This window comes from Myxocyprinus asiaticus, chromosome 6, assembly GCF_019703515.2.
Source record: "Myxocyprinus asiaticus isolate MX2 ecotype Aquarium Trade chromosome 6, UBuf_Myxa_2, whole genome shotgun sequence".
In the NCBI taxonomy this organism is placed as follows: Eukaryota; Metazoa; Chordata; class Actinopteri; order Cypriniformes; family Catostomidae; genus Myxocyprinus; species Myxocyprinus asiaticus.
Window position 1 is genome coordinate 89,084 of NC_059349.1, and position 25,165 is coordinate 114,248.

Genomic DNA, 25,165 nt, shown 5'->3' on the forward strand with positions numbered 1-25,165 from the left:
CAAATATCAATAAAACTTATACCGTCTGAAAATATGCGCATATCTCGTTTAAATAGATGTAATAACCCAACCTCACACAACTTCAGCAGATCCAGCATCATGTGGAGTGCTCATTTATTTACCTCTAAAGCATGTATTCTAACAGTCACTCCCCTACAGTTCCCTGTCGCCTTTAACTTTCTTTTCTAATGATAAAAGGCAAATATCAATAAAACTTCCATTAAATACTGTTTGCAAATATGCAGATATCTCATTTAAACAGATGTGATTCACGAACCTCATGAAAGTTATTTCCTTCTTCCTAATATATTAACAATTTCTTCATGTGCAAATAAATTACTAAATTTGACGACTAAACAGAAATCTGCTATCAACCACTTAAAATACAATATAATTTTTTAGTTTTGTGTGAAGTTGAGTAAATATAGTGCTAAATAAGAGGGTTTTTTTTTTTTGTTTTGTTTTTTTGTAATTTTATTTTTTAGCAATTTTATGTTTGTTATTTACTAAATTAAATTGTGTGATATATCGGCATTGTATCAGCCTATCGGCCACCCTGCTCTCTGGATATCGGCATCGGCCATTTAAAAACCCATATTGGTCGACCACTAATTATAATGTGAGACAACATAGGTCAAGTTTGTCAAGACAACTTTGATGTTGGCTTGGCAAAGCATTGTTTTCTAGTTTACAGTAGTTTTAAAAGTTTGAAGTTTGATGGACAGACATTAAAGACAAACATCTAGCTAGACAGACAGACTTATCACATAGTAACTTAAACAGATTAACCTGTTGATACACCACCCTTGTTGAGCACAAACCACAAAAATGACATACCCAAACTTAAATGGTTGACTTTCCTGAACCCTTTGGAGTATGGGAACAGTTGAGGTATCATTTGAAAGAATACACTTGGGGCTTTATGTCCCAAGTTCATAATTAATATAAGTTTTAAAAACAAAAAGTTAGAGAACCTGAAGTATATAGTAATGGAAATGTTTTGTGCAGAATTGTTTTTTACAATAATAAAAGTGCCAGAGCAACAGTGTCTAAAGAAGTCTAAAGAAGTTATGTTTCAAATTTGAGGATAATCTAACAAAAAATAAGGTTCCTGCAAGCTTTTTTCTCTGACTAGGGACAAAACCTAAAACGGACACTTGGAGTTTCCAAAGGGCCACTTGGTAACAAAATGATCTGAAGGCTAGAGAAAGCTTTTACACATACCACATCTACTAATCCATACTTTTTTTTTTTTCAATTTTGAAATATGACACAATTTCATGGTGTTAAAATCAGCAATCAGCCTCCAAAAACAAACTTTTGTCTCCATGCATACACAGACATTACACTGATGGCTGGCCAAACAGATTATGTTGATAACATACTGTACTGCCTGTATCTTACAATGTTACTTAGAATAGTTATAAGTACTTATAATAATACTATAATTTATAATACTATATACGTATCTATATATATATATATATATATATATATATATATATGTTTTGTATTTTTATGTTTTATGTTTTATATTTTTCACTGTTGTATACAAGTAAAAATTAAATGTGTAGAAACTCAGAGTTAGAAGTGACTCTTCATCGTCTACTGAAGCATCACTCAGTTCACTCTCTGAGATATTCTCCTCCTCACTGCTTCGAGTGAACTCTAGAATGTCCTCAGGGGGAGAAAAAAAAAACTTTTTTGGCCTATGAGGATCCATACAGAACTAGGCGATTTCCAAACTGCATTTTTGCGCCCTTGAAGGGCGCTGCAGGCAGGGGATGCCACACGGAGGGGTGTTCTAAATGAAAGTGAGCAACTAAGCCCTCCACGAAGGGCACTTCCTCAAGGCCGTTAGCGAAGGGTACATGTGATGGTCACTTCGAGGAAGTAATTTTACAGTTTATGATCATGTGACCCTGGGTGGCATGTCCTCGGGATATATTTTAAAGCAAGGTTGTCAATCAGAACATATTACATGTTAAAACACTCAGGCAAGCACTATAGCCCTTTTATAACAGATACTTCTCCTCCTCTGCAGTTTACATTCGTCCTCATACATAAGATAGTAGATAGCCATAAGCAGAGAGATACTCCAAAAACAGGGCCCATTTTTTACTGTAGGCTAGTCTAAACCCTGTGGTTTATTATTATTTATTTATTTATTAAGACCTCTTGTGCACCAAATAAATTTCGGTGGGAAACGTTCATTCATGTATTTTATATAAAATACAGTCTTCAGCAGAGAAGACTTTGCTGGCATTGAGAAATCGCCACTGGTAGTAATATATCTGTACATAAATGTATATACATTTATGTACAGATATATTACTACCAGTGGCAATTTCTCAATGCCAGCAAAGTCTTCTCTGCTGGCGTAACATGCCTAATAAATAAATATTTATTCGCTGTCCACTCCTAATTAATCTACAAACGAATAGCAAAAAACAAAAAAAATTATCCAATCAGAATTTATTCCTCGATGCTTACAAGCAAAGTGTGACAACTGTTTCACAAATCGCATGCCCGAAGCCAAGTGTTAGGAGCGCACTGGTCTCTCCCTCACCCGAGTTTTAACCACGCGCACCTGCAGCTTATTATCACCTCGTTAAGACTTGCACTTAAACCTCACTCTCACACTCTGTCATCGTCTAGCCTTGTTGTGAGGTACCTCGGAATTCCCTCTCACTCAGCCACTGTAAATACTGCTTCTCTGTGTAAATGACTTTTCTACGATCGGTTCTGGAAATTACTAGGAGTTATTCTGCGAATTTGGCGATAACACTTTATCTACTTACCCGGATTATCCTCACCTGTTTATCTACGATCTGTCCAACATATGACCCTGAGAATATGGCTTTCTACTCTCCAGTGCCTATCTCACCTGTTTGTCTGCGATCCTCTCACCGCATATCTATTGACCTGTTTGTAACGTACCTGTTCATCTACGAGCTTCTCTGACTGCTCAGGAAATGTGACTTTGAGAACGCTGAGAATACTTTGTGTTTGGATATACTTACCTTCTCCACTGTTTATGCACATGACTTACCTGTGATCCTGTTTGATGTTGAAGTTACCTGTTTGGGCACCTGTTGTTTTAGTAATCTACTCTAGTAGATCTGTGCCTTCTACCTTGATTCCCTGTCTGATCCTAGACCATCTCCAAAGACTGTGTACTATACCTGAACACTCTGGCTGCTTGCCTGCTTTTTCAGTGTCCTGGCAAATAAACTCCCGCACCTGGGTTCATCTCAAGCTTCTGAATCTGCGTATCATTACACCATGCTCCTTAGCCGAAGCAGCGTGCGAGTCTGAGCTCCACTCTGTCAAGCCTTCAGAATTTCCACAGAATCCCTGAACAGTGTAAGTGAATAGGCATCTAAAGACAGATTGTCAGATTCATCAGCCAATCAGATTGATTTATTTGTTCTTGTGGGTGTAGTATTTAGGATATGTCCCAGTCCAGGCCTTCTAGCTGGCCTTGAGTGACGCAATCACACTTTAAGTGATGTACGTAATTTGAAAGTGAAGAGCGCGAAATCTTGCTGACGAGTCGGCTGTCATCACTGCTGGTATTGCCGTTGAGAAAGAGATCCTTATGGATTTAAAAACCTAAGATGTTTTGCATGATCGTGTGATTGATTAAACAGGAAAAGAGGACTGATTTTCACTTCAAGCAAGTTGGTAAGTACTTTTTGCATTATTATAGCAACATCAGGAGTTTTCTAAGTGTAAATTAGGCTGCTTGAGCATTCAGTGTCGGATCAAGATGAAACAAAATTTATTGCAAGAAAAATGTAAATCACAAATATTATTAGAGTTTTTTCTTGGTATTAGACCTCCTTGGTTCTGGCTTTCATGCGTGGATGTGTTTTTAAAATTTCAATTGGTATTATTAGTTGACTGCCACATAATATATGATAGGCATACAGTGTCTAATTCATTGTGAAACTGTGTTTTCTTAATGGCATGAATTGCACTGAAGGCCAAGACTTAAAATGCACGGACCACGGCTGACTACTATTATTATTATTATTATTACTACTATTAAAACAGCAACAGTAAGCAATTTTAAATAAGACACAAAATACAATGTTTGAAAAAAAACTACTACAAAAATGATATTTATTTGCAACAAATTAACTGCAATAAATAAGAGATTCCTGTTGTTAGAACAGCTGCGCTGCATCATCATGGTAACGTTTCAGGTGAAGATAAAGTGGAAGTGAATTATGTCTTTCATTATTCCCTTCTTCAAGGGTGTTCCAAACACATACATGAGACGCAAGTACCCTGCTCCCTCCAGAGTTCCCACTTCAAGGGCTCAGCCCTTCGGAGGGAGTAGGGCATAGGGATGCTCACTTCCGTTTGGAATTCACCCGCAACACTGCGGGATGCAGATGTAACTTCCGTGTTGAAAGATAGGTGCATCACACAATGCGTCACAGGTGTCAAAGTCTGTCTTCCTCATTTTCTTCAAGGACTCTTATTTTGAAGTTTTCCACTCCAGCGATTACTATTGTTGAGTCATTTGTTTGTTTCCACTCCAGCGTTTGTCCTACTCCAACGATTGCAATTAAAGGATTTAAAGATTCCACTCCTGCATCTCCTCTCTTCCTCTTCCACTCGTAGACACCCAACATTACAGAAGGACTGACCCACTAAGAAATACGGATTTATTTACCTGTTCCTCCAAACGTCTTCCTCTATTCCACTGATCCCTCTAATCCTCCTCTTCCACTCATCCTGACCCACATGAGCATGGAGCCAACAAGGTTATTCATGGAGGTTTTCAAGCAGGAGCTTCCCCTCCTGGACTATTCTACAAAGTTCCTTAACCTCACTGCTTCCACGGCTCTGTCCCTCGAGCCTCCCATGGCTCTGACTTCCACAGCTCTGCCCTTCGAGCCTTCCACGTCTCCGACTTCCCTGGGTCCATCTCCCATTACTCCGCCTTCCACGGTTTTGCCCCTCAAGCCTCTCGTGGCTCCGCCTTCCAAGGCTTTGCCCCTCGAGCCTCTCGTGGCTCCTCCTTCCATGGCTTTGCCCCTCGAGTCTCTCACAGCTCCGCCTTTCACAGCTCCGCCCTCAGACTCTTCCTCGTTTCCGCCCACTTTCCCAGAGCCTCCTCCTCCAGCGGTTCCACCTCCTGACCCAGTCCTTGCCCTGTGGCCGCCTTCCAGGCCTCCTGACCCAGTCCTTGCCCTGTGGCCACCTCCCAGGCCTCTTGACCCAGTCCTTGCCCTGTGGCTGCCTTCCAGGCCTCCAGACCCAGTCTCTGCCCTGAAGCCGACCCCTAGGCCTCCTGTTTATTCTCCTTGGATCCTTCATCTTCTGCGTCATTGTAGGGCATTACTGGTTGTTTAGATCTGTGTTACTATCAGAAATAATTGATAATTATTTCTTTAGTTATTAATTAATATTTAAATTAATTAATTGAATCTAACTCATTAAAAACTCATATGGAGCTCCAGTAAAAGTAGTGTGCTACGTTTAGGAGCGGGTTTGGTTATTAGCAATAATTCATTCAATTATCAAAGATAATTATTAATTATTAAAATCAATAGAACATTGATGAGAATCAATGTTAGCTTTTTTAATCCTTTAAATCAACAATTATCAAAGATAATCACTAATCATTAACATCGATGAAACATTAATTAAAATTAACTAGCTTATTGATCATTCAAATTCAACAATCATCAAAGATAATTATCAATTATCATAAATCAATAGAATATTAATAAGGATTAATATTGACGAGGCACCACCCTGGAATCAGGGACTAATAACCAGACAGTATAGAATCCGAAGAATATCGTTTTTTGGAGAAAAAAAACAGTGAATGAAGGCTTGAATCCGAGCACTGACATCCCGACACAGGTGTATGCAAAACAAACCAAAACACTTCTCTTTGAAATATAACAAAGTTTATTTATGCAGTAATATCGATTAATAATTAATACAATGCAGTCAATAAACTTCCGACTTACAACTACAAACTAATCAGTGATATGATTAGATATGGAAACCAAAGTAATCCTATAACACATGAGGGTGTGTGTGTGAGAGAGAGAGAGTGTGTGTTTGTGTGTAAGGAGGGATGCGCACATAATGGCGGACGTGACTCTCGTGGAGAGTATGTCACGCGAGACTTCCGGCCAGAGAATATGGCCGCGAATGTGGGTGGAGCGAAACCAGTCAATGGCGTCTACCAGTTACTGTGTGTATCCGCTTGTAAGAAAAGCTTAGGGACAAAGCTGAGCTTTATCACAAAGCTATCTACTAGCCAAAAATGTGTGCGAGAATGTTTGTGAGGGGTCGCGTGTGTGTGTGTGTGTGTGTGTGTGTGGTTAGTACGAGAGAGAGAGAGAGAATAAAATGACGGCCCCAAAGCCGATTTCGCGATCGTAGGAGAGAAAGCAGCTGTTAGTTTATCACTCAGAGACGCGGTGGACGGCTCGTAAACTGTCTCGTGGTCTTTTGTTCTTTAATGGATAAACTCAGTTTGTCGGTCTCACTCGCGATTGTGGAAATGCACAACAGTCCAATGTGGTTGGACAACAACACAGCAAATCTCATTCGTGATAAATAATACCTTGAGTATTAATCGCAATGAGCGGACATGGTGGTCCGTAAACTGTACAGCAATAACCTTGATACACAAGAATAACACACTATACTATTCTATCTCTGCCCAGACGTAAACCTCTTACTTGAATCGTATGAGGACGCAGACGAATGTGTGTTCATCTGTCCTTTAACTCCAACTCGGTTCCTCGAGGCTTGGGTGATGACGGGAGGCCATTTCCTCGCTCTGTCGGTGGGCGGTATGGCTGCTGATTCTCGGCGGGCTGGTGGAGAAATCAGCGACGTCAACTTGATTGAAGATGGAAGAGAAATCTTTTCTCTCTTCACTTCTGCAGGCAAATGGATGAAGATGCGAATTCCTTGGAGGTCTCCTTCGGATCCGTTAGAGTGTTCGGTGGAACAGAGTAATCTCAACTCGTCCAGCAAGACGGAGGTTGTATGGCCACAGTTTCAAGTCGGAGGATACTTCCTTGTGCCACGAGGCAACGCCTGAGAGCAGCGATGAGCTGCGTGTACACATGGCGAGCAAAGTTGCTGGAAGCAAATCCCGGAAGCATTTCAGAGGTATTTCTACTCCTGATGATGTCATGGTTGAGGTGCGTTCTGTTGTGTGCCTCATCCAATAGGAGTTGAGAGTTCGATCCTTTAGTGAGCAAGGCTTCATGGGATTTGTAGTCTGTTTTGGACTCCCTTTGTTTGATTTTGGCACGGTTTTTATCAGTAAGATTTATGACTTGGTATGTGGGCCTAGTTAGGTTTTACTACTGTGTTAGGCCTGCCATTGTCTTCTATCTGAATACATGAGGCCCAACATGTATTCAGATGTGGGGGGGGTAATGTCACAGTCTGTCTCCCTCATTTTCTTCAAGGACTCTTATTTTGAAGTTTTCCACTCCAGCAATTACTATTGTTGAGCTATTTGTTTGTTCCAATTCCAGTGTTTGTTTCCACTCCAGAGTTTGTCCTACTCAAACGATTGCAATTAAAGGATTTAAAGATTCCACTCCTGCGTCTCCTCTCTTCCTCTTCCACTCCTAGACACCCAACGTTACAACAGGATAGCTAGTTGCAGAATAGAAATAAGGTGTGTTCGACATGAACTGCATCTCGATTTGCAGATCGCCGAGATTTGCCGGTTGCAGTCGGGGGAGGAGTTGAAAAGAGAATCGTCAAGCCGGACACTTGCGCTTCTCGTCGTCTGCTGAACCTACTCCAGTCACAGAAGATCACGTGATGTTTTCTTTCTTTATTGCAAATGAAGTGGAATTCAGATAGACAAATGTTTGAATTTTACATAAAATAACCAGAAACATTGTTCATTTGAAAAGGTTATGTACTGTTTAATACAGTGCTTGTTGTTTGTATAAGAAGAAAATCCAATAAAAGCCTGTATTATTTTAATATAAAGGAATCCGTATTTTTAATCATTTAGAATTTTTTTTATGAATAAACATAATATTACATGATATAAAACACGATGTACGGTTATAAAAACAGTTTTAGCCGAACTGAAGGTGTCAGAATAAACACCTTGGTAATGGCATACTACCACACTACTCTTATTTCTGCCATAGACAGACATAGCAGAAGTAGTAAGAGTACTATACAATTGTGAACGCAGCCCATGAAACACATGTAACCGTTGTCACGTTGTGAGTCATATTGGAATGGACTCTTTGATCATTTAAATTGGATAAATATATGGTTCATGCAACAAAGATTTTTCCTCACAAACAAAGTAAAAGAAATATTTTTTAAATTAATACATAATATTTACCCTGTCAAAAATTTCTTAGAGAAAAAATTCAGATCTGATTTTGACACTAATAGCTCTTTTTGTCAGAATGACACTGAAACTCCTCTTCATTTGTTTTGATCGTGCAGTTATACTCTGCAACTTTGGAAATACGTTAGTTTGTTATCTCAAGCAATATCTTGCAAAGTTTTTCAATGAATCCCAAAACTGTTATTTTTGGATTTGTTGAAGCAGATCCAAATGCCTGCTTTATTATAAATCAAATTATTTTCCTATGTAGATTTTATATTCATAAATGTACATTTTCGAATTGTAAACCTATTTTTTTTTTCTTTATTTTATTATTTTCTTTTTTGGTATTCTTACAAGAGATAAAACATTATTTGATTGCAATTTCATCTTCTCTTAACAAAAAAGCACTCAGAACATGTACAATTTGCACAGCCTACAAACTTTTTACTTTAATCTGTAATTTTCATTTAATTTAAGTAATGCCCTCTTTTTTTGGAAAAGGTGGGTGCGAGGAGTATCTACCCCATCTACAAAAATGTCAAAAATGGATAAAAGAACGACAAAGTTTTATTCCTGGGGACATTCTACTTTTACTGGATCATACTGCACCTCGTGGCTCATGGCTACTTGGTTGAGTACTGGAAAATTTTCCAGACGATAAAGGCCTGGTACGTACAGTCAAAATTAAAACTAAAAACAGTGTTCTGAAACGGCCTGTAGGAAAGCTTTGTCTCTCGTTAGAGGCCACAGACTAATGTGGACTGTTGTCTAACCTTTAAGAATGCAACAGTAACAATGGTTATGGATTTTGGGACCAAATGCATAATGTTGTTTTAATATAAGCACAATCTGACATAAGCACAATTTTTGTAATTGTTATGTCATCCTGTGATAATTAATTAAGGGGCCAGTGTGTAGGAGCCATTTTACTGATATTTCAATTGTAATGTTTTTGTTGTCCACTAGGTGGCATTGTAGATAAATGGAGCACTTGGGTAATGATAGGTGTGTTTTGAACGTGCAGCTTGAGCGTGCAACGGGAACTTGAACATGCAATGTGCATCATACAATATGATTATGTTCGAGTGTACTATGTCTGCAACATGTTTACAGTATGTGTACATGTTATGTTTCACTGACATGTTGGAATATGGAAATAAGGAAATTTAACTGAGATGATGTTTTATCCCTTTTGAATATAATAAAGACATGGTTTTAAAGTTATACTCTGGATGCATGGATTCTTTTAGCAAGCATTAAATACTAGGGATGCACCGATACCACTTTTTCTCTTTCGATATCGGAAATCGTCCGATCCCGATCTGATACCAGTGTTCTTTTGCATAATCAGTTTAGAATATTTTTACATTATTGTGTGGAACTAATTGGGTTTACTCTTTAATGTGTTTAAACACAAACCTCTGCACATTATTTCAATATAACTGTATAGCTTATTAAGTAAAACTTTATTGTTAACTAGTATACTGGATAATGTTGCAGCAAAATTATCAGTAATTCCAGTTTAAGTCATCAGTAGAAAAGAAGCCGTATCTGGACTTTATAGGATTCAGATCTCTTGTTCAATTTAGTTGTAAGATATCAGCTCACTTTTCATTCACACAGTTATTTTTTTGGAACCCATTCAACTTAAATAGTATTATTATTTGTAAACAAATGATAATAATAATATATTATAATAGTAATATATAGTAATATATCTCAATCCTGCACCTTTTGTCACGGATCCACTGGTCTCTCTCTCTCTTTCTTCCTCACTGCTGTCAGTGCTCACTCTCCCCTGGGTTCTGATTACACGCATATTCATATCATTAGTGGCTAATCAAGGACTGCATATACACCCCGCTTTCATACACACTCTTTGTCTGTTCTCATCGATAGTATCTCTGAGACTCCAGAACTTTCTGCTATGTCAAACATACCTGTGTCTTCATTATTGCCTGCAAGTATCATAAGACTGTTGTAAGTTATCTGTTCATCGTGTCTATATCCTGTCTGGATATTACTCGCCTGCTGTTTGCCACTCTGCTCAACTGGATTTACTCACACTGTTTCAATCATCTGTTCAATAAACCCTGCTACTGAGTTCATATCTCTGCCTCCGTGAGCCTCTCCGTGACACCTTTAACTTTTAAACCCTCACGCTTTTATTTTGACATTCTGAAATCTACAGGAAGTCCTGTATGTGTCTGTTTGTAGGAAAGTTCATAGTAGTTTAATTTGCTTCTTATTCAAATTCTGGTAAAAATGCACCTCCGCTGCCATTCTAAATGCGTATAAGTGAAACAAACTATTGAGCATCTACATCTGAGATGTTGTTCGTGAGAAGCGCCCAAATGCACCGCTGTGAAGGCTAAAAAGAGGTGCGCGTGTGTGTAAACAGAGCAGTGCCATTCAATAACGCGCTGGAGCTGCGCGTGCATATTATATATTTACTTATAAACACAGCCTTTTGTGATTCACAGAGCTATCGCATGTCTTCAAGTGGTTTTGAATAAAATGCACGAGTCATATGAACTATTTTAATTGTGTTTTAATGGTTCTTCTATGTCATTTTTTTGAGCTTGACAGTAACGAACGTGACTAACACACAGTATTGGATTTGGATCAGGCTCGTGGGACCAATACCCGATCCGTTTAAAAACGTCAGTATTGGAGCCGATACCGATCCAGGTATCGGATCGGTGCATCCCTATTAAATATGTGCTCACGCCTGTTACCAAGCCACCTCTGGCTTTATTGGGAAGTCATTACAGTTTTACAACATAAATGCTGCTCAGATTGCATAATTTGTTGGAGAACGATGATGAAGGGTAATTCTTTCAGGCGAAATATCATGTAAACAATGGAGAATCAATATTTCTCGGATTTATCACTTTGATGGACAAATGGCTATTGGATGTTTTTCACTGGACGCTTGTCATGGATAATTTACCCAAGTGTGGCAGATTGGATTCATCAGGCTATCGCTTTGATTTTGCATGTTCTGATTTGTACTGCTGACACAAATAACTATATTACTGTTGCTGGAGCATTTCTATCGTGAAACAGAGACCGGACATCAATGTTGAACCCTTAGACCTTTCAAAAGATGCATAATTTGTCAACATTAATAAAATTTATGGATGGTAAATTGTATCGTAAATGTAAGCAGGGTGACGTCAGGCCCGTGGGAGGGTATAATGCGCATCAACAGGTTTTAAAGGCCTTTTTTTTTTTCTTTTTTTTTTTTTTTTGGCATTTTATATTTTGACAGTTGAAATCTGAATTAACGAGCATTCTGCTGGCCCACTTGAACATACCGACAATGTAAGTTAATGTGATTTTTCAGATTTTTAAGCTTGATTAGTTAGAAAAAAAATAGCAAACTATTCAAGAACAGTCTGAAGGTCTTTGTAAAATATCCTAAATCCTATACTAAATTGAATTCTACATGGACATTAAAAAGATAAACACCCATTCTAACTCCCACACCAACTTACAAAACATCTGAACCATGGAAATTTCCAGATGCAATTGTGTCATCCACACTGTATTTAACACAGAGCACTCTGCCTCTGTGAATGCTTCTATCAGTGTGGGCACATCGCAGGCCATTATCTGCCCCATCCACATTCATTATTGAAGCTAATGATCTGTTGTCCTCCATGCACCTCATTGAAGAAGCTCTTCATTAGATGTGTTGCAAGTTAATTAATAATTATAAACGTAAAAGATTAATCAAAGAAAGAGAGTTTATGAATGTTCCTCTTCAAGGGCATTTGAAAAGAGAGAACTATTATTTTGTAAAGACACTACAATCTCTTCAACAGTCAATGAGAACAATATGGGTGATACTGTATATAGCAAAATGAATAACCAGAGCAAAGATATACAGTATACCCCATACTGTAATATCACTCCCTCTCCACACCATCTTGCATCGTCCAGAGTATAAACCCAAAGTATTCACCCAAAAATGAAAACATTTAATCATTTACTCATCCTCATGTTGTTCCAAATTTGTATGACTTTCTTCAGTGGGATTAATAAATCTTTACCTCCACCGTAGTTCTTAAACCTCATTGACACTTGTTTTGCTGTGTCCATATGCATCACGGCAGGTTTCAATCATGGTAAACACCATTGTTTTTTGTAAACATTTGTGGTGTGACAAGTTTAAATATGGACAAGCACAAATGACATTTGAGATCTGCGGCAGAGGGGAACATTTTCAGCAAATAATGACTTCAATCTGTTCTTCACTATCATATCAATCATATCAAACTATCATATGGTTTCAGAAGGAATATAGTGGAAATTTGATGGAAAGTCCTACGGGTGTGGAACAATATCAGGGTTGTGACAAAAGTTTCCTTTTGGTGAACTATTCCTTTTCTCATGTTTAAAGAAGTACTTGCATCATGTTTAAAGTTTAGTGACAATACTAATCTGTAATTGCAGAAAATTGAGATTTCCACTTCCTTTTCTTTCTTTACTATGCATTAGTGTATGGTATTTTCCCAATTCAATTCTATACTGCTGAGATCAGTGTTCTCTTATAATTGTTTTTCATGGTCTCAGGAGTTTGTGTAAAGGAGAATGGTATGATGCTATGTATCTGGTTTCCAACTGTGTATACTGTATTTGAGGTTTGGTGGAACTTATAAGATTCATGAACACAAATGTTTAGAGATTGAAGAAGACATACAGTGAGGTAAATACATTTATATCTGAACACAGTTTTGAGGTACGAATTAGCAGGTCATATGGAAAATAAATGCTGTACATCCACATACATTTGCAAATAAACATCATTATTCCTTTATTATTTAAGCACTAGGCAACTAATTACTGGACTCAAGATGGCGCCGAGTATGGCTGCTGCGTTGCGAGCTCCGACACAACATAGCAATGGTTTGTTTGTTTTGTTTACAATTCTTATGTTTTTTGTCTTGGATGTTGTCTGCCTTATTGTCTACGACAGACAAACACTTTTGGACATTGGTTCAGCGATCTCACACCGTAAACCGGACTTCACATTCCTCAATGCCGACCCGCTGTTTACAAACACACAAGCGGAGCCCTTTGTCTGGGCAGCACGGCCACGGAAACGCAGGAGGAAAAGGGGAAACAGAGCCGGCGTTCTCATCAGAGTAAGACGCCGCGCAAATCGACCCCCGCTACCCACTATTCTACTGGCAAATGTTCAGTCTCTGGATAACAAGCACTGCGAGCTGAAAGCGCGGATCTCTTTCCAACGAGAGACGAGGGACTGCTGCATTATCTGCCTTACGGAAACTTGGATGTCTGCGGAGATTCCAGACTCAGCCATTGAACCCGCGGGGTTCTCCATGCTCCGAGCGGACAGAGCGAAAGACCTCTCAGGTAAAACTAGAGGAGGTGGTGTATGTTTTATGATCAACAAATCCTGGTGTGATCAGAGGAACGTACATTCCATCAAGTCTTTCTGTTCTCCTGATCTGGAATTTCTTATGCTTCTGTGTCGACCATTCTGGCTACCGAGGGATTTCACAGCGGTCATTATCACTGCTGTGTACATCCCACCACAAGCCGACACAGACCGGGCACTCAAGGAACTCTATGGGAGTATAAGTGAGCAGGAAACCGCGCACCCTGAGGCCGCGTTCATTGTGACCGGGGACTTTAATAAAGCCAGTTTAAAATCAGTCGCACCAAAATATCACCAGCACATTAGTTTCAACACACGAGGGGACCGGGTTTTGGACCATTGCTACTCTCCATTCCGGGATGGCTACAAATCCCTCCCCCGCCCACCATTTGGCAAATCGGACCACTCTTCCATTCTGCTTCTGCCCGCTTACAGGCAGAAATTGAAACAGGAAGCACCCACCCTCAGAACGATCCAGTGCTGGTCGGACCAATCAGACTCTACGCTACAAGACTGTTTTGATCGCACGGACTGGGAGATGTTCTGGTCTGCCTCTGATGACGACATCGAGCTTTACGCTGATAGCATAATGTGTTTCATCAGAACGTGCGTAGAGGAAGTGATTCCGACCAGAACTGTGCGAATCTATCCGAATCAGAAGCCGTGGATCAATAGCGATGTTCGCGCGGCACTTAATGTGCGGACCTCCGATTTTAATTCCGGGAACGCGGAGGAGCATAAACAAGCCAGTTATGCCCTCCGAAAAACTATCAAAACAGCAAAACGCCAGTACAGGAGCAAGATTGAAGGACAGTTTAACACCACCAACTCTAGAAGCATGTGGCAGGGAATTAACATCATCACGGACTTTAAAGGGAATAAAAACTCCGCCATGAACACCGCTGCCTCTCTACCGGATGAGCTAAATACTTTTTATGCTCGTTTCGAGGGAAATAACACCGCCCTCGCGGAGAGAGCTCTCACGGCCGAAGCTACAGAGGTTAGTTCACTCTCCGTCTCTGTAGCGGATGTAACCCGATCCTTCCGACGGGTGAATATCCGCAAAGCCGCGGGTCCAGACGGCATTCCGGGCCGCGTCAGAGCGTGCGCGAACCAGCTGGCTGGTGTTTTTACGGATATTTTCAACCTTACCCTCTCTTTGTCTGTAGTCCCCACATGCTTTAAAACATCCACCATTGTGCCTGTTCCAAAACAATCGAAAATAACTTGTTTAAATGACTGGCGTCCTGTTGCTCTGACCCCCATCATCAGCAAATGTTTTGAGAGACTAATCAGAGATTACATCTGCTCTGTATTACCACTCAATCTTGACCCGCTGCAGTTTGCATACCGCAACAACCGCTCCACTGATGATGCCATTGCATCTACAATACACACTGCTCTCTCCCACCTGGAAAAAAAGAACACTTATGTGAGAATGTTGTTTGTAGACTACAGCTCAGCATTCAACACCATAGTGCCCTCCAAGCTAGATGAGAAACTCCGGGCTCTGGGCTTAAACAGCTCGCTGTGCAGCTGGATCCTGGACTTCCTGTCAAGCAGACGCCAGGTGGTTAGAATAGGCAGCAACATCTCCTCATCACTGACCCTCAACACTGGAGCCCTGCAGGGCTGTGTTCTCAGCCCACTACTGTATTCCCTGTACACACATGACTGTGTGGCAACACATAACTCCAATGCCATCATTAAGTTTGCTGATGACACGACGGTGGTAGGTCTGATCACTGACAATGATGAAACAGCCTACAGAGAGGAGGTGCACACTCTGACACACTGGTGTCATGAGCACAACCTCTCCCTCAACGTCAGTAAGACAAAGGAGCTTGTGGTGGACTTCAGAAGAAAAGACAGAGAACACAGTCCAATCACCATCAATGGAGCACCAGTGGAGAGAGTCAGCAGCTTCAAGTTCCTGGGTGTCCACATCACTGAGGAACTCACATGGTCCGTCCACACTGAAGTCGTTGTGAAGAAGGCTCATCAGCGCCTCTTCTTCCTGAGACGGCTGAGGAAGTTTGGAATGAACCGCCACATCCTCACACGGTTCTACACCTGCACTGTGGAGAGCATCCTGACTGGCTGTATCTCTGCCTGGTACGGCAATAGCACCGCCCACAACCACAAAGCACTGCAAAGGGTGGTGCGAACTGCCAGACACATCATCGGAGGTGAGCTTCCCTCCCTCCAGGAAATATATACCAGGCGGTGTGTGAAAAAAGCTCGGAGGATCATCAGAGACTCCAGCCACCCGAGCCATGGGCTGTTCTCACTGCTACCATCAGGCAGGCGGTATCGCAGCATCAGGACCCGCACCAGCCGACTCCATGATAGCTTCTTCCCCCAAGCAATCAGACTTCTGAACTCTTGATCTCCCACGATCAAAATACATCAGCCCTGCACTTTATTACTCTTTTATCTCACACCGGACTGTCATAAATTATATTACTGTTATTATATTATGCCTCTCTTAACAACTGACTATCAACCGACAGCCTGAATGTCAATACAGTACAATACTGTACATTCTATATATATATATATATATATATATATATATATATATATATATATATATATATATATACTTTTTTTATATATATTTTAATTTTTATTGAATAATGTGTATCTATATAGTATCTATATAGTAAAAAACAAAAAAACAAAAACAGCATATTGTATACTGTACAGTGTATGTTATTATTTGTATATTGTTGAGTGTAATTATGTGTATAACAGATGTTTAAATTGTGTTGTGTTAATTTGATGTTTTAAGTTGTGTAATTATGTATAACAGATGTTTAAATTGTGTTGTGTTAATTTGATGTTTTAAGTTGAGTGTAATTATGTATAACAGATGTTTAAATTGTGTTGTGTTAATTTAATGTTTTAAGTTGAGTTTAATTATGTATAACAGATGTTTAAATTGCGTTGTGTTAATTTGATGTTATTGTAAATTGGTATATGTCTCATCACTGTCACGACTGCTATGTTGATCGGAACTGCACCCAAGAATTTCACACACCACTGCACTTGTGTATATGGCTGTGTGACAATAAAGTGATTTGATTTGATTTGATTTTGATAAAGGCTTTGATAAACTTTGATAAAGACTTTGATAAACATTATCTCTTTACAAAGACAAAGCTCCATGGGTAATTCAGGTATGAATGCATGAGGCTGAGTGTTGGGAGATATTTGGCATGTTGCCAGTGTTTTGAAGCACCTGAAATAAGATTATAAGAGTGCTATGGAACATAAAACAGGGCTCCACAACTGCAGCCACAGGGCATCGTAAAGGAGCGCTCCCTAATCGGCATCCTGTTCACTAGCAGACTTCAGGTGGCCAAAGCAGTGAGAAAAATAAGAGAAACCAAACTGAGCCAAGCTCCACAAACGCCACAAACAGTCCCCTAAAAATCTACGGAATACATTTCATTCAAGTCATTTACATTGTATTTGCAAAAATATATCTAACATGCTTCAAAAAATGTATGCATACAGTATTTCACTAGTTGTGTATGACAAGCTTAGAGCTCCCTGAATAAAATTGAAGGATTAATCAGATTTTTTATTTTTTTTTGTATGTATTTCATAGGATATATAATAAATTTTATTAGGCAAAGAATCACGACAAAAAAGTAGCAATAAGAAGTATCACTATATCTTAAATCATAATAGTTGAGGGCTTTTCACACTTGAAATTGTTAACCCAAGGTCATCCTGGATTATCTTGTTTCATGTTTCACACTGTTCAAATTTTACCTTGGGTTGCTAATTAACACTGGGTATTCATGTTTTGAGGTTTCATGCTGTATATTCGTAAACCCCGGTTTAACGTACCTATTTGCGGTGTCAAAAACAATGATTGGATGGATACGACGGACCTGTCAATGGAGCTGCTCTTCTGAGGAAATGTTGGGTTAGGGTTAGGGTTAAAAACGAGGTTTAAAAAGATGATAACCCGTGGTTAAGGGCTATGTGAAAAGTCCTTGACATGAGCTGCATTTCTTTAATTAAACCGATAGTTCTGGTCCTGGCTTCTGATTGGTCAATAGCTCTGACCTCTTCACTGAGCTTCTATTTGAAAAGAGTGAGTGAATTCGGCCGCTACTGTATACACCGTGCGTCGGAGATGGAATTCTATATCAATGTTCCGAAGCTTGATTTACTACTCAGTCGTATCCCAAAATGCTCTATAAGGTGAAAGTAGGGAATTGGTGGTCCTTAAAGGGATATTCTGGATCCAATACAGGTTAAGCTCAATCGTGTAATGTTGATTATCACTTAAATTAACCTAGACTCGTCTGTCCTTTTCTTTAAAAAAAAAAAAAAGCAAAAATCAATGTTACAGTGAGGCACTTACAATTGAAGTGAATGGGTGCGTTTCTTAAATTTTTTTTTTAACCTGAGCTGGCATTAACACTATTTAGGCCTCCATTTAAAATCTAATGTAAACCTCCAAATAGCACCATACAAGTGAATTACATTGATGCTGAGTGTTCCTCTTTGGGGACTGACCACCTTCTTAACACAGAAGAATGAATGGATGGTGTAAAATATAAAATTGTTGTCTGAACCCATGGAACAGATCAGTATAACTGACTACAAAACACCTGACATGACTGCAGTCATTAGAATATCTAGCCAAGAAGCTGTATAAAATACTGAATGTAGCCAATGCTCTCTAAGCACCAACCTGCCACTGCTTTACAAAATTATAAAAAGATAGTAAAAGGGATTGTGGCAGTGGGGGCGTGGTCAAGCATCTCTCCGGAGAGAGAGAAAGCGGTAAGGGCGCTTCTATTGGCCGGGCATTGGCGCCGATGTCCGCAGGTGGTGTGCGGCATGCTGCAAATGCCAGCTGGTTAACCCACCGGCCACCTCAAAAGCGCCATTGCGCCCTCTTCATTGATCGAGGTCCCCTTTGAGAGAATTGGAATGGACCTCGTCGGGCCATTAGAATGGTCAGCATGCGGACATCGCTTTGTATTGGTCCTAGTGGACTATGCAATGCGATATCCGGAAGCAGTGCCTCTTCGCAACATCTCAGCATGCAGTCTTGCGGAGGCACTCTTCAAAATAATCTAATTTTTAATCTAATCTGAAAGAAATCCTCACCGATCAAGGCACAACGTTTATGTCACGGACACTACGCGAGCTGTACGAATTATTGAGTATTAAATCGATTCGCACCAGCGTGTACCATCCTCAAACGGATGGCCTGGTGGAACGATTTAATAAAACCCTCAAAAACATGATTCGTAAGTTCGTGCACGACGATGCTAGGAATTGGGATAAATGGCTCAACCCCCTGTTATTCGCAGTACGAGAGGTCCCGCAAGCCTCCACTGGCTTCTCCCCATTTGAGCTGCTGTATGGGCAACGCACACACGGTGTGCTTGATGTATTGGGAGAAGCCTGGGAGGAGGGACCTTCAAATAGTAAGAATGAAATTCAATATGTTCTTGATCTTAGAGCAAAACTCCACACTTTGGGACAACTAACACAGGAGAATTTGCTGCAAGCTCAAGTACGACAGCGCCGACTGTATGACAGGGGAACTCAGCTAAGGGAATTTGCACCGGGAGATAAAGTGCTTGTATTGCTTCCCACATCGAGCTCTAAATTACTTGCCACGTGGCAAGGGCCCTTTGAGGTCACACGACGAGTGGGAGATCTCGATTATGAGGTTAAACAAACCGATAGAGGGGGCACACGTCAAATATACCACCTCAACCTCCTGAAATTGTGGAGGGAGGTGGTCCCGGTGACGTTGGCTATGGTAGTTCCAGAGCTCGGACCGGAGGTGAATTCAAAACATAAACAGTTCACCCCGGTCACTTGCGGAGACCACCTCTCACAGAGTCAACTCGTGGAGGTTGTCAGGTTGCAACAGGAATTTGCAGATGTGTTCTCCCCTCTACCGGATCATACGAACCACATTCACCACCACATCGAGAAAGAGCTGGGGGTTATGGTACGTAGCCACCCCTACTGATTACCCAAACACAAAAAGAAAATCGTTCGGGAAGAATTGGACGCAATGCTCGATATGGGGGTAATAGAAGAATCCCCACAGCGATTGGTCCAGCCCAGTTGTTCTAGTGCCTAAGAGCGACGGGTCTGTACGGTTCTGTGTGGATTATAGGAAAGTCAACGAGGTGTCTAAATTAGATGCGTATCCAATGCCTCGCATTGATGAGTTGCTCGATCAGTTGGGCACTGCTCGATTTTATTCGACATTGGATTTGACGAAGGGTTATTGGCAGATCGCCTTGACACCAATTTCCCGTGAAAAAAATGCCTTCTCCAGACCGTTTGGATTACACCAGTTTGTGACACTTCCGTTCGGTTTGTTTGGAGCCCCGGCTACGTTTCAGCATCTCATGGACCGAATTCTCAGACCGCATTCAGCTTACGCCAACATCTGAGGGCAGTTCTGAGATCGCTGCGCCGAGCGGGACTCACAGCAAACCCAAAGAAGTGCGCGATTGAGCGGGTGGAAGTACGGTATCTGGGGTTCCACTTGGGCCACGGGCAGGTGCATCCCCAAATTGACAAGACAGTGGCGATTGCGACCTGCCCAAGGCCCAAGACCAAAAAGGGGGTGAGATAATTCCTGGGGCTGGCTGGCTATTAAAGAAGATTCGTGCCTAACTATTTGGACGTCACCAGCCTGCTGACTGATCTCACTAAAAAGGGAGCTCCAGACCCGGTCCAGTGGACAGAGCAGTGTCAGCAGGCGTTCACGCAAGTTAAAGCCGCACTTTGCGGGGGGCCGCTTTTACATTCACCTGATTTCTCACTCCCTTTTGTTTTACAGACAGATGCTTCAGACAGAGGGCTGGGGGCCGTACTCTCACAGGTGGTGGAGGGGGAGGAGCGCCCGGTGCTGTACATTAGCCGTAAGCTCTCGTTGAGTGAAGCTAAGTACAGCACCGTGGAAAAGGAGAATCTCGCCATCAAGTGGGCAGTCCTCACTCTCCGATACTACCTGTTGGGGCAGGCCTTCACCCTCTGTTCCGATCACGCCCCGCTCCAGTGGCTCCACCGCATGAAAGATACCAATGTGCGGATCACCCGTTGGTATCTAGCTCTTCAGCCGTTTAAGTTCAAGGTGGTCCAAAGACCGGGAGCGCAGATGGCTGTCACCGACTTCCTTTCCAGAAATGTGGGGGGGGGGGGGAGTGGTAGGCGGGCCGGATGCCTCTCCAGCCTGAGTCGGGCGGTGGGGATATGTGGCAGTGGGGGCGTGGTCAAGCATCTCTCCGGAGAGAGAGAAAGCGGTAAGGTACACCTGAGCTAAATTATGTCTAACACATGTCTCTAATTTCAGTGAGCATGGGGAGAGCGGCATAAAAGAGCCACACCGCCAGCAGACAGAGAGAGAGAGACTGGCACAAGGAAGGCCACGATGCTACAGAAGCTGTTATGATTATTGTGTTATGAAGTTAAAGTGTTAAGTAACTATTTGTCTGTGAAGCTGATGTGTTTAAATAACTCAGTGCCTAAGAGACTGTTGAGTTTATGAACCTGTAAGCATCAAGGTGGCCAAATTAAACGCTTACCTGAACCTGGAAACCTCGCTTCCCTGTTATCCATTCCACTGAACAGTGTTACAGGGATATTTTGCCCAAAAATATTAATTCTGTCATCATTTACTCTGTTCCTCCTCCTGCGGACCACAAAAGGAGATAATTTAATGATCATTTGATCCAGTAGAATTAACTATAAATAGGCAATAAATGTTCACAAAAGTGATGTCTCTTCACTTCTTCCCTGCTCTGTTTGTCCACTCCACTCTTTATTCACAACACTTCTCTCTTTCCAGTGTGGTATCAGCCCACAGTACTGTATCACACAGAGAAGACTGCTGGACAACAAATGTGCATTCTGCACCGCTCCAAGCCTCCACCAACTGCTCTCTGCCATCCACCTCACCCACCTTCCATTGGCTGGGCTGCCCGGGCCACTCGCCCCACACAGAGCAAAGCCTGGATACCTTTACTGCTTGGGTTGGAGCCACTGAAATCAGCCACCCCCTCCTCCACGCCACATGCAGGACACCCACTTGTGGCAAAGGTAAGAAAAGAAAGCTTTAATTTATGATGGACATGCTGATTTCCATCCTTTCCTTTTGCCTGGTCTCATTTTATATAAAATATACAGTGATTTTATGGAATCATGAGCAGAGTTGTGCACCATTCAGAATTGAATTAAGAATTAAAATTCAAAACCAATTCAGTTCCTGAATAGTTGCAAACAGAATGTAAAATTGCAATCTGAATATGAAGGAAGTAAGGAATAATTGACGGCAGACCACTGAATTGTTGAAAAATAATGCACACCCGAGGTGGTAATGCGGTCATGACAAGCACCGAGGTTACACCTCGGGTGTGCATTATTTTTCATTAATTCAAAGGGTCGGAGTAAATTATTCCACTTATACCACGGTAACCACACCTTAAGACATAGTTCAGGGTTTTATCTCAAGTCATTTTCTGGTTTTCGTCCCTAAAACGCTCTTATGAAAGGAACTACTTTCTTTCGCCACGGATTCAGCGTTTTGCTCTGATACAGCTCAAGCCTTCATTGCTAGTTCAAAAAAGTAACTTCAGAACTAGCAATGGAGGAGTGTGAGGCTTGCACTGATTTACTGGAGTACTTACTGGAGTAATGAGGTAGTGTGTTTGTGCGTGTGTGAGAGAGAGAGAGTTTGTTTGTATTTGAGGGATCAAAAGAGAGAAACTCAGAAACTGAGAGAGATCGCTTCTGGAATAACCTTTTTTGTTGCAGCTCTCATCAGAAGTAACATTGCTTCAAAATCGCCAAGATGTAAGTTTAAGCACTTCTCAGCAACAGCGAGTATTGCCATATTTCCGTTGTAAACCTTAACTTTTTTTCAACCCCACTGAGATGTAGGTGTGCGCTGACATGACGGCTCTGTTTTTCTCTCGCGAGTGTGTGCGTAATGCATATAATGTATGTGTGTCCACATGTGTGGGAGTGTGTAAAGAGAGGAGGGGGGGTAGCGCAGTACTTTTCACTATAGCTATGTGAGGTTGATTAGGGCGAAATACACTGAAACATTAAAAGTTTCACATTAAAAGTTTCGGATATTAGAAACTGTTGTATTGATCAAGTTGCAGGGGTTGTGGCTCTATTTGTTGGTCGCGAAACAAGTCTCAGTGTGTGTGTGTGTGCGTGCATGCATGCGCGTGTGTATGTATGTGTGTGAGTGTAAGTGCGGTGGAGACGAGGGAGCTTTTCAACCGAAATTGAAATAAAAGTAGGATATTATAGATTTTATTTGACGTTCTTAACCTATTTACTTTAACAAATGTCTTTATATCAATGTTTATATGGTTATTTTGCTGTGGTAGCATGTATGGTGTGTGTTTGTGTGTGTGTGTGTGTGTGTGTGTGTGTGTGTGTGTGAGAGAGAGAGAGAGAGAGACGAGAGCAAAAATGAGAGAGAGAGAGAGAGAGAGAGAGAGAGAGAGAGGGGGGGAGCCCAAGGACATTTTTCAATCGAAATTGAAATAAATTTAGGATATTATTGACATTGTTTGTCATTCTTATCCGATGTACTTAACCAGTGTCTTTGTTTTAATTGGTTATTTTGTTGTGGTAGCCTGTAGGGCTCTTTGAAATAGCTGAAATAATTTGGTGATGTGATATGGAACTGTTATGCGTTCAAGACTACTTCATAGCCGTGTGTTTACTTGAAAAATAATTGCACACCTTAGAACGTCCGTCAACCAATCAGAATCAAGCATTCAGCAGCCCCTTGGTATAAGTACAATTTAAAATGGAATGACATTTAAAATTCATATAACCATTAAGTTAAGTTTTTAATAATAGATTCGATTTTTCAGTGTAACATTGTGTTATCATTCAACAAATGTTCACATTAAACGTTTATCACCTTTTATTAAGTGGCTTACTAAATAGGGAATCAGAGAGTTCGAAAGGGCATGATGATTCTAAAAGGTGTTGGCAAAGGTTGTTTGAAACCATTTGGTGCCACTTGTAGCATAGAAATTAAATACTTCACCTTTAAGTATATATCTGGTCATACATAGTCAGACAGAGTTTTGACAAAGGTGAAACTGATCTTAAATAGATACAAAGTTCCTTATAATGACACGAATCAGCACAAACGCAGCACAAATGTATGTTATAGTTTTGGTGATGAATTAATTATATGGGGTGCTAACTTCACTGAGGTTATCCTCTGATTTCTTTAAAGTGGTACCAAGAAGCATACTTGTTTGATGGAAATTTGTTACGAAATAGAAATGCGTAAATCTAAAAAAAAAAAATTTAAAAAAATGTGTCTGTAATGTTTTAGTTTACTCAATATATTACAAAATCAACTAATTTAAATTATGATCTATGATCTACCATGTAGTTGACAATTTATGGTGTTGTATGGTGATTTAAAAAAAAAAAATTTAAGAAAATGTTTTGTTTTTGTTTAATTTTCGTTTAGATAAATATTATGTTTAATACGTTTTAAAAATAAATTCTACCTACTGTGCAATAAATAGCCTGTAAAAAGTAATTTATGTCACAAAATGTGTCTTGTTGTAATGTTCATTAAATTCCATTTCCTATAATTCCAATTCAACTTCCTGTGGGGCATGGAAAATTCAAAACAAATTCCCATTCATGAATTGAAAGCGTGCCAATTCTAAGATTGAGAATTTTGCCAAACCTGGCAAGACCACCCTGAAGAGTGAAATAAATCCTTTTATTTTCTCCTGTTGCAACTATTCTTTAGTTTCATGACAAAATTTTCTTGGCCTTTTGAGTGGGTCATCCAAACAGCCAATCTGTCTGCTGCCTGGCATTAAAGCCTGTCTATATTTCTACTGCAGGGCAATCAAATGAACAGCAAATATGGATGTGTCCATATGCACCTTCAAGCTGTGAGTTTCAATTTTCAGGCACCCCAGGGCAAAGAACAGTCCCCCCTGTCCACTACAAACCTCACTCCACACAACTTACTTCATTAATGTAAGATCTGATCGCTTTTCTCAAAGATATCTCTGTTCATATCAGCAATATTAAAGACCACCAAAATGTGCCTCCAAATCTGCTAGAAATCATAGCACTAGGATAGAATGCACAAAGCACCTGTGCATTGTGCTCATGTTTTATAGTTCTATATTCTCTATATATTCAGTTATCGATGGCAATAAAGCGGAAACTTGCCTGAAAACAACACCATGAAGAGCAAAGCGCCAGCTCTATTACATACACTAATAATACATCCTTTACAGATGGTCATTAACAGAAGAAAGTGTGCCCTATTTCAAGGGAAGAGGTATTTAGAGCTTCTCAAATCAGGCCTCTGTTTCTCCCCT

General features: G+C 40.6%; 1 protein-coding gene across 4 annotated transcripts in view; it reads right to left on the reverse strand.

The window, feature by feature from the left end:
• LOC127442853 (zinc finger protein 521-like) overlaps positions 1–25,165 on the reverse strand; it is a 263,975-nt gene that overhangs the window by 88,954 nt on the left and 149,856 nt on the right. Inside the window, exon 6 of one of the 4 annotated variants that reach the window (XR_007897530.1) lies at positions 21,362–21,468. The exons of the other annotated variants lie outside the window; for them this stretch is intronic. The gene's annotated coding sequence lies outside the window, so the exon portion shown is untranslated. The remainder of the gene's footprint in view (positions 1–21,361; positions 21,469–25,165) is intronic. 4 annotated transcript variants of the gene reach the window in all.